The 11254-nt window shown below is 42.2% G+C and overlaps 1 long non-coding RNA gene across 1 annotated transcript; it reads right to left on the reverse strand.

Moving 5' to 3' along the window:
- Window positions 1–421: 421 nt before the first annotated feature.
- On the reverse strand, window positions 422–2102 carry LOC139363565 (uncharacterized). Its single transcript, XR_011624209.1, has 3 exons — window positions 2014–2102; window positions 1615–1821; window positions 422–732 (listed from the first exon to the last, which is right to left on the reverse strand). It is a non-coding gene; the product is annotated as an uncharacterized lncRNA (long non-coding RNA).
- Window positions 2103–11254: the final 9152 nt, after the last annotated feature.

An 11254-nucleotide genomic window follows, 5' to 3' on the forward strand; every position in this document is an offset into this window, starting at 1 on the left:
TTTGACACCAGCCTGGTCAACATGGTGAAGCCCCGTCTCTACCAAAAAAAATACAAAAATTAGCTGGGCATGGTGGTACACTCCTATAATCCCAGCTACTCGAGAGGCTGAGGCAGGAGAATCGCTCGAACCCAGGAGGCAAAGGTTGCAGTAAGCAGAGATCACACAATTGCACTCCAGCCTGGGCAACAGAGCGAGACTTTGTCTCAAAAAAAAAAAAAAGAAAGAAAAGAAAAAAGCAAAAAGCAAGATTCCAGACCCTCATGGCATCATGGAGCAGCTGAACTAACCACTGTATCTACCCACCCCAGATTTCTTGACTTCTTGACATGTGAGAAAGACAGACCCATATTTGTTTCTGCAAATTTATTGTGGTGAAATATTCATAACATAAAATGTTATGAATTTTTTTATTGCGGTGAAATATTCATAACATAAAATGTAGCATTTTAACCATTTTCAGGTGTACAGTTCAGTGGCATTAAATCCATTCATATTGTTGTGCAACCATCACCCCACCCATCACCAGAACTATTTAATCAGTCCCCCATCTATGAGAGGCTGCTGGCCAAGTCAGAAAAAGGATCCATGTCAGCACAGGAAGAAACTTGGGGTTTGGTGTCAGAAAACCTGGTTCTGCCCCTCACGGCTGGCATGGGCCTGGTGAAGACATGGAGCACTCGTTCCAGTGACATCACGTGGGACTTCGGTGATACCCTGCTTCGCTGACCTCTGTGAGGTATAAAACAAGTGAGGACATAAATCTGCAGGCCCCCCTTTGAAATCTTCAAGTGTCATAACCTTAGGAGTCCATCTCCCCACTCCCATGTTCAAGAAGAAAGTGAGAAAACTAAGGGCCAAATGCAGCCATAGAAGCTGCCTCACTAGGTCCCTAACAACACTGTGCAGGAGGAATTGTCACCCCATTATTACAGATAAGGAAACTGTGGCCAAGGTCCCTGTTCCAAGGGCAGCTGGAGCATCAGCAGGGCTCACCTGAAGGCGGGAAGAGGTTGGAAGATCCCACAGGAAAGCACCTCCACTGTCCTTTCATTCAGTATTTTTGGAGTCCCTGGTAACATCTGTGTCCCTGGCACCATCCTCAACTTTTTGGATACAGGGGTGAATAAGCCCCTGCCTTCCCATGGTTTCTCATCTCCAAAGGACCAAATGCTTGGAATTCTAAGCACTGGAGGCCACTTCTTAAGGATCAAGGGCACTATTAAATGAAATAAATAATTGGTTTAATGTGATGGTCACTGTGCCTGGCTCACAGGAAGCACTCAGTGAATGGCAGCTATGTCCACTGACTAGCTGTGATCTTGAACAAGTTATTTAACATCTTCAAGCCTCAGTTTTCTCATCCTTCAAATGGAATGATAGTACCTACCTCATAGTGTGGTTGTGAGGATTAAATGAAATCATGTTCAAACATTGCTTTAAAGGGAACCTGATCCAATAAGTAAAAGCTTGTTGTAAAGTAAAATGTACCTGATCCAATAACTAGAAAGCTTATTGTTATTAGTTTTATTGTGCTATTTAGAACCTGAAAGAAGCATAATTCTGGACCGTGTGCTTCTTGCAAGGTTTAGGGGACGAAGGGGTGGTTTTTACCTGGACTTGGTGTCTCTGAGAACTGGGTTGGCATGGAGGAATCATTAATCAGCCAGTGGGGATGAGAAAGCTGGTCCAGTCTGTTAGTAGATTTAAAAGCCTCTCTGGTGTAAAATCCCTTTCTTATAAATAAAATCGCCAAAACGTCCCCATATGGGGGTATCAAGATGCCGTGAACCCCGTTCTTGCTTTCAGGGCTTGTACAGTCTGGCGAGAAACAGAAAAGGGAATTGGTGGTGAATATAATAAAATGTAAACTGGCTGCTGGCTGGGTTAAAGGTATGTGCAACATAAATATTTCTTTTCACAAAGGCTTCCATCTCCCGGGAGGAGCCCTTTCATTCCCTTTCACCTTCTCTGGATGTAATAATTTGGCATAAACCTACCAATTCACCTTACCTATAAATCAGACTTCAATCATCTCTGTTTCGTTTCAGTATAGCCCTTCTTGTAGGACGATGTTTGGGAGCAAAATGTATTCGGACAAGACTTTCTCCAGAGTGTCATATTATACCAAGGAAATGAATTCCCTCTCTCAAGTTCATAAACCGCAAAAATAAAATCAGCATTCTGGCTGAAGGAGGAGGAAACCGGGCGCGCATACAGAAAACCCTCCTTCTGCGGGAAGCGCTGGGCGGAGCTGATTTGCATTTACCTTCACGCAGGCCTGCGTTCCGCAGGAGGCGCAGAGCGTTCTGGCAGCGCGCCCGCCCGCCGCGGTCGTGCGCAGCCGCTCCACCCGGTGGATGCTAGCGTGTGACAGGCCGCAGGGCCCTGCAGCTGCTCACTAAGTTCTCCCGTCTCCTTTCATAAGGAGCACCATCCCTTCACTTCTATCCATCGGGCGGCTTGCAAAAAGAACTAACCCGGGCGTGGGGGATTCCAAGGAACTGAATATTCCGTCAGTGGCTCTGGGGTTTATTGAAGAGGGAAAGTCGAGGGACAAATTTTGGGTAAGCCACAGTGTTCAGTGAGCTTCCTCTTTCCCACGACCAACATACAGATAGGTGTAATGAAGCTAAAATGACAGCAAGAGCAACATCTGGAAGGAGTCCAGAGCGCATGAGTGTACACTTGATCCTGAAGTAAGGAGACTGGGCTCATACCTGGGCTCACCACTTACCAGCTCTGTGCTCTGAGGCAATTCCTTATCTCTTTGTGTGTGTTCTCACCTCTAAAACAAGTATGCGAATAGTGCCACCATCTACTGGGTGCTGTGGGGGTTAAATGAGTCAAGGCTCACTGGACCCAGTGCTCCATCGCCCAGGCTGCAGTGCAGTGGCACAGTCATAGCTCACTGCAGCTTCTAACCTGCAGCCTCAAACTCCTGGGCTCAATCTGTTCTCCCGCCTCACCCTCCCGCGATTGTTTTTCTCAGAGCAGGCCAACAAGGAGTGGCAATCCTAAAGCCCACTTCTTCCCTCCCCATGAATATGAAGGTTGACTTTGGACATGTACAGAAGCCTCCCAGTCCTAACTCAGAAAGCTGTGTCCTTCCAGTCACCAGCCCTTTGCTGGGCATATAGCCAGCACACAGCAGTGACATCTCCCTGGAATCACAGCACCCAGAGCAATGCCCTATTTTACCAAATTGTTGTATGGGTTTCTGCTCAACCTTGTCAAACATCCTCCAGCCATGGCTTGTCCATTTCCCTGAAACTCCTCTTCATTGAGTGTTTGGGGTGTTGAAGGGTTAACCAGCCCCATGGTCCCCCAACTTGTTTGAGCTACGGTCCCTTTGTTCAAATGGAAATCTTAAATGCAATTCCAAGATACACAGGAATTGGGGAGTATGGTGACCAAAGGGGCTTCAGTTGCATCTGCAATTTTCTAATTTCTTACAAGGAAAATATATTAGTATTTTTTTGCATAATTAAAAATTAATTTTTTATAAATTTCTATATATAAAGTAGGCAAAAGCAGAACTGCTCTGGCTGAAGCCTCACACCCACTCATTCCCTGTCCCCTATTCACCACTGAGAGCCCTAAGGCCTCTTCTCAACACTCCTAAAGTCTGCAGAACACAGTTTTATAGATGATGAAACTGAAGGACAGAGTTTGGTGCCATGTCAAAACACCCGGAGTCTGATTAATGCCAGGGCTCAAACTTGAGCCTGGGTCTCCTGACTCCCATTTTGGCAGTTCCTGTTTGTAATTCCCAGAAGTTGGCCACCTAAAGATACTTTCTTTTCAACTTTTCATTCTGAATTCATTTCAGACTTTGAAAAATATGGCCAAAATAGTTCACAGAAGTCCCAAATTACTATCACCCGGTTTCTCTACTGTTAACATAAACATGGTATAATTATCCAAAACAGGAAATTAACATTGGTCAATACTACTACCTAATAGATAGATCTTATTCGAATTTTGCGAATTTTTCCACCAATGTGCTTTTCCTGGTCCAGGATACAATCTAAGACCTAACATTAAATTTAGTTTCATGTCCTATAATCACCTCAAGTCTGGGGCAGTGCCTCGGTCTTCCTTAATCATGCATTACCTTGACACATTTGAAGAGCTGGGAGCAGTTATTTTGGAAAATGTCCCTCAAGTGAGATTTGTCTCATGTTTCTTCATGATTAAATTTGGGTTCTACATTTTTGTCAAGAATCCTCCACCAGTAATACTGTGCCCTTCTCAGTGGATCTCATCAGGAGGGCATGAAATCAGTGTCTCTCAGTACTGGCGAAATTAACTTTGAGCACTTTGTTTAGGTGGTGTCTGACCACCCGTGTTCTCCCCTGTAGTACTCTTCTTCCTTTTGGAATTAGTGTATCTTGGGGAGAGACACTTTAAGACTATGTCAATACTCTTTTTCTCATCATACATCTACCAACAGATTTTGTCATACTTAGATGATACTTGCTTGCAAGCAACAATAATTTTGCCTAATGTTGATTTGCTATTTCCATCCTTCTTTCTACATTTATTAGTTTGAATTCTACTGTAAACAAGAATTCTTTGTTCTTCCTATATTCTTTTTAGTAAAACATTCCTAACTTTTGATGTTATCAGAGACCATCATGTCGACTCCACAGAACTTGGTATCTGACTCTTGGGTCTGCCTAGTTTTGAGGTATTCAATTCTGTGCCACCGTAAGGAAAAATGCCTTCTTTATTTTGCATTTAAACCTTATTATTTTAGTTGCCATTAATAGAATTTTTGAGAGAGGAGTGTGCTAAATGCTTTGCAGGGTGAAGAGGATGTTTTAATTATTCAAGAGAACTGCTTTTATGCAATTCGGATGTACCCATTTACACATAAAAATTAATGCTAAATAGATATAATTTCCATCTATTCATTAAAACAAATACCAAAGCAGTCCAGAAATCCTTAGTAGCCTAATGTTATTCTCGGCACTTGAAAACAAAACTACTTTTCTTAAAGAAGGAAAACCATAACCTGTGTTTTATAAAACACTTATTCCCACTAATGGTGGCCTTCTTGCTCCTTTTTTCCAAGTACCTTCCCTGTTTCCAAGCAACCATTCACTCAACACTATTTTACTGAGAACCTACTGTGTGCCGGCCTCTTTTCTAAATTCTGGGGCCAAACCAGTGGACAAAATAGACCTGAACTCCCTGCTTTTGAGCTTCCAGTTTATTTGAGGGAGACAGACTACAAACAAATTCTTTAAGTGGTAGCTGCTTTGCAGTGACATTAAGAATCACAGGGGCAGAGAAACCTCTAATTTAGATAGCATGAACAAGGAAAGCCCCTCAGAAGAGGTAGGTGTGGTGAGATTTGAACAGAGAACAGAACGAAGTGAGGGAGAATCTGTGTGTCTTGGGGCAGGAGGCGCGTTTCAGGAAAGGAGCGGCAAGTGCAAGCTTCTGTTTTAGGGGCAATGATTGGGCTGCATTTGCTAGTGGGAGGGGTTGTTGTGTGTCCCCTTTTGCTGTAGGTACACAGCCTTCTTTTGCTAAGTCTTGCATTTTCAGTGTCTTCCTATCTACTTCTCTCTGCTTAATTTCTTCAACATATAGTTTTGAATATATTTCCTTGAGGTCTGATATAGGGATAGATAGATAGATAGATAGATAGATAGATAGATAGATAGATAGATAGATAGATAGATAGATGGATAGATAGAGAGAGAGAGAGATAAATATTAATATAATGTTTACATAGGGAGAGTCTGACTCCTTTTTTTTGATGTGTGACTGCGAACAGCTTTTAACCTTGCTATCCCTCTTATCTCTCTGCACCACACCCACACCTGGGCAAGCTGCTCAGAAAGCCTGGGTGTGCCCTCCTTTGGTAGAGCATCTGAGCCAAATTTGGGGTAAAGATTCCCAACACACACCCATCTGTGCTGGTCAGTACAATAGGCGCCAACCATAGCTATTGAGCAGCTCAATTGGAAACACGGCAGGATGTGCTGTGCATACAAAATACACTCTGGGTCTCAAAGACAATATGAAAGAGGCTGGACAACATATAGACCCTCTCTCTACAAAAAATGAAACAATTAGCCCAGCGTGGTGGTGCACATCTGTTGTCCTAGCTACTTGGGAGGCTGAGGCTGGAGGATTGCTTAAGCCTGAGAGGTCTGAGCTGCAGTGAGCTATGATCACACCAGTATATTCCAGCCTGGGTGACCCTGTCTCTAAAATAAAATGATAAAAAACAAAGATTGTATGAAAGAGTGTAAAATATCCTATTAAGAATTTTTAAATTGCTGGGCACGGTGGCTCACGGCTGTAATCCCAGCACTTTGGGAGGTCGAGGTGGGTGGATTACCTGAGGTCAGGAGTTCGAGACCAGCCTGGCCAACATGGTGAAACCCTGTCTCAACTAAAAAATAAAAAAATTAGCAAGGCGTGGTGACGGGTGCCTGTAAACTCAGCTACTTGGGAGGCTGAGGCAGGAGAATTGCTGGAACCCAGGGCGGAGGTTGCCATGAGCCAAGATCGTACCATTGCACTCTAACCCGGGCCAACAACAGCGAGACTCCGTCTCAAAAATAATAATAATAATAATTTTAAAGTTGATTGTATGATAAAATAATATTATATATATCAAGTTTAAAGTATTATTAACATTAATTTCACCTTTTTAAACCTTTTTAAAATATGAGTACCATATTTTTGTTTTGTAGAGCTAGGGGTTCTCATTATGTTGCTCAGGTTGGTCTTGACCTCCGAGATTCAAGCAGTCTTCCCGTCTTGGCCTCCCAAAGTGCTGGGATTATGGGCACGAACACTGCGCCTGGCTACATGAAAATTTGTAATTAAATATGTGGTCATATTTGTCATTCACCTTCTACTTCTGTTAGATAGCATTATTATATACCAAAGTAGTAACAATGACTATGTCTTAGTTTGTTATTATTTTTTTTTAATTCCTTCTTTTGGATTCTCTGTATTCTCTGAGCATGTATTTAAAAATAAAAAGACATTTCTTGGAGTTGGTGGTGGTGGAGGTAGGAAGGCCTTTTGGAGGATCTGAGAAGGAAAGTTCTCCCACCCAAAAAGTCCAGAAAGGGAAAACATTTTCCAATCAGCCATGATTCTGAAACTAACATCTGCCCTCTCTCCACTGTTTAATTAATCTAAACTTGACCTGAGACTGCCGCTGTACCTTGAGTCCCTATGTAATGAACTGCAACCTAACTTGGTATGAACTGACTGAAAGCTAATTTAATGTATTTTTGTAGCTAATAGCTGAGCCTCAGCAGTAAAACACAGCAGCAAACCTCCAATCAGTCATAGGCTACCAACTGATCAGACCATGCCCAAATAAATCAAACACCTAGCTGTAACCAGTCAAGCTGTCTCTGTACCTCACTTCCGTTTTCTGTTCATAAATGCTGTCAGCCCATATTGTGGAGCAGAGTTGTCCGAACTTCTGCTGGTTCTGAGAGCTGCCCCACTGACAAGTCATTCTTCGCTCAATTAAATTTGGTTAAATTTAACTTATCTAAAGATTTATTTTCAACACTGCACATATACTGTTAGAGACAAGCAGCCTCTCTCTACAAGTGTTGGAGGAAATGACTTTCTAATGCTGACTCTGGAGTTTGCAAATACATTGGTGTGCCTTGGCCTGCAAGCCCCGGCTCCTTAGCACTGATGTGCTGCTGTCATCACCTTCAGGCATCACCTGAAGCCCAAGGTGTGGCTGACTATGACTTTCCTGTGTGCATCTCTAGGGTTGGTATTTGCGCTTAATCCAATCCATATCTGCTCTCTACAAGCCCTCAGTGTCCCAGATCCTTGTCCACGAACCTGGAGGACCAAGCTGGGGATGGCCATCCAAGCATGGATCAGCCTGCTTTGCAGCCTGCTTTGCAGGGTAATGTTTTGGAACAAACTGTATAGACTTAATCATGCAAAATGTTATTGTATTGAAGAGGTCAGAATTCAGAACACACGTGGCTGATCCAGCAACTGAATTTTACTGCTACAGACTCTGATGAACAGAAAACAACCCTGCCACCTGTACACAGGCAGTCAACTCTTTCTACCAGAAGAGGAATGGACAGTAAAAGAAGGCAGAACAGAGGGAAGAAATCAAATGGATTTAACTGGATTGTCATATGAAAACTGCAAATGTCCTATCATTTTTCAGAAAGATTCAATATCTGCTTTCAAAGGATTTTACTATATGTATTTTCTTTACACAAGTACATTTTAAAATTTAAGTCTGAGTGATTTCAGTTCTGTAAATTTTGAAATTTCACTGAGTAAAAAAAATACTGACTACTGACCGTCAAGAGGCAAGTCTACACAAATAGGCAAATTTGTAAGTTTATTGTTGGGGCTCTGAAAATGATACCCCAAAGTATGGAGCTTTCATGCGGAGTGCTTTGAACTAAGGGAGAGCCAAAGCCTCCCTGAACTTCTGCCCTGCTGTCTCTCACCCTCGTTTCAAAAGCACAGGGAAGGGTGCTCTCTGAACTTGCCTTATCTGCCTAAAGATAGGTCTTCCAAAAAGGCACTCAATTGTCACGAGTTTCCTCCCCAGGAATCTCATTAATTAGGAAAAATTAACTGTATCACAGGAGGAGAACAGACTGAAGGTAAGTGCCACACCCAGACATTGTCACAAACTATCACCTGTTCTTCAGAGGGCTGCTCCAAGACAAACTTTATGACTCCAGAGACTCTTTATCTGCATAACAAGACAACTTTTATTCACCATGCATTTCCTTTCCTTGCCCTCCCATAATTTGTGTCATGCCCCACCCCCAAATTAAGCTCCTAGCCCCAATTCCTTTCTGTAGCTCAGGATGCTATATAAACTTTAATCATCTAGCCTTTCTTTGAGTCTCATATTTTGTGAGATTCCCATGCCTATGTACATAACTAAAATTGTTTTTTTCCTGTTAATCTGTCTACTGTCTATTTACTTCCCAGACTCAATGATCAAAGCTTAAGAGTATAGAGAGAAAGGTTTTCTCCTTTACATTACATTCCACCCAAGATCCACAAAAAGAGAAAATTTTACTTTTAGATAATGAAAAAGTTACCCAAAATATACAAACCCTCATATCTGACTTTACTCTTCTAACTCCGCAAACTGAAGCCACCACTAGCTACTACAATTTGACCACCAATGTACACATTTTTCTAACAACTGTAATGAGGCATAGTTCACATACTATACAAGTGACTCTTTTAAAGTGTCTAATTCAATGGCTTTTATACACTTGCAGAGTTGTGCACCCATCACAATACATTTTAGAATATTTTCAATACCCCAGAAAGAAACCCAGCACCTCTTCACCATCAACACCTGATATGGTTTACATACTTGTCCCCTCCAAATCTCATGTTGAAATTTGATCCCCAATATTGGAAGTGGGACCTGATGAGAGCTGTTTGGGTCATGGGAGTGGAACCCTCATGAATGGCTTGAGCCATCCTTTTGGTGATGAATGAGTTCTTGCTCTATTAGTTTACATGACAGCTAATTGTTTAAAGGAGCCTGGGACCTCTTCCCTCTCTCTCACTTCCCCTCTTGCCATATGATATGCCAGCTCCCCCTTTGCCTTCCACCATATATGTAAGCTCCCTGAGGTCTCACCAGGAGAGCGGACGCTGACACCATGCTTCCTGGACAGCTGCAGAACCGTGAGCCAAATAAACCTCTTTTCTTTACAAACTTCTCAGCCTTAGGTATTCCATTATAGTAATACAAAACAGACTAACACAGCTTCCAATCCCAGTATCCCTCCTCCTCTGCATAGTCCTAGGCAACCACAATCTACTTTCTGTCTCTGTGGGTTTGTCTATTCTGAACATTTTATATAAATTGAATTATATAATATGTGGTCCTTTGTGACTTTCTTCTTTACTTAGCATAATATTTTCAAGGTTCATACATGTTGCAGCATGTATCAGTACTTCATTCCCTTTATTCCTGACCAATATATTTACCCATTTATCAGTTGATGGACATTTGGGTTGTTTCCACTTCTTTACTATTATGGCTAATGCTGCTATGAATATTCATGTACCTAAGCATAATTTTAAATTTAAGTAATTCTTGCCTAAGGCTTAGGATACATCTCCCCAAAAATGAGAATAAAGCAAAGTTTTACAAAGCAGCAAAGCAGAACTTTACTGTATCGGTGATTGCCACTCTTAAGTCACCTTTTCCCATGGAAGATAGTCCTTAACAGCCTGATTTAGGAACATCAAAAGAGATCCATCTAAAAATGTTGTGTTAGGCAGATTCAAACACACATTATTTTATTTTATTTTTTTTGAGACTGAGTTTCACTGTTGTTGCCCAGGCTGGAGTGCAATGGCGTGATCTCAGCTCACTGCAACCTCTGCCTTCCGGGTTCAAGTGATTCTCCTGACACATGTTGAATAGTGAGTTCTACATTTCTCTTAAAAGAATCAGTATGTCAGTAAGTTCAGTTCTTTGTTCTCCATTTTAAAGTTTAACTTCCTCATTCTCCTTGCCCCTAGTTTCAGTAAACAACTTTTTCCACCAGTTCTAATCAGTAGTTCACATCTGTTCCCCTGGTCACCTGCTCCGTCCTGAGTCACCCCAGGGCACCTGCTCTGACCTTAATCATCCTGAGTCACCTTTTCTGTAACTGCCCTTCCCACCAAACTACTCACCCCGCCACTCCGACTTGTACCCCTGCTCTCTTTAAAAGAGCTGATCAGAATTACCTTAGACTGTGAGGTCCAACCCTAGCCAACAGGGGAACAAGACAGCAGTAAGGGCTACCTGCGTCAGGAATAAAAACCCCTTCTCCTCCCTTGTTCAGGTGTGCTCTTGCCATTGCTTCATCTGCAAGTCACACTCTTCTATAGAAGTAAAATTGCCTTGCTGAGAAAATTAAATTTATGTTTGAGTGCTATTTCTTTTGCGGCACCAAAAATTTATTTATAACACTCAGCTTCCCAAGTAGCTGGAATTACAGGCATGTACCACCATGCCCAGATAATTTTGTATTTTTATTAGAGCTGAGGTTTCATCATGTTGGTCACGCTGGTCTCAAACTCCTGATTTCAAGTCATCTGCCTGCCTTGACCTCCCAAAGTGCTGGAATTACAGACGTGAGCCACTACACCCAGCCTCAAACACACGCACTTATTGCATGTCTAATGTAAGGGAGAAAAAATCATTTTTCTTCTACCTTTCATGATTTTTAGCTGATACAACTAAAAT

Source organism: Macaca nemestrina, chromosome 6, assembly GCF_043159975.1.
Source record: "Macaca nemestrina isolate mMacNem1 chromosome 6, mMacNem.hap1, whole genome shotgun sequence".
Lineage (NCBI taxonomy): Eukaryota > Metazoa > Chordata > Mammalia > Primates > Cercopithecidae > Macaca > Macaca nemestrina.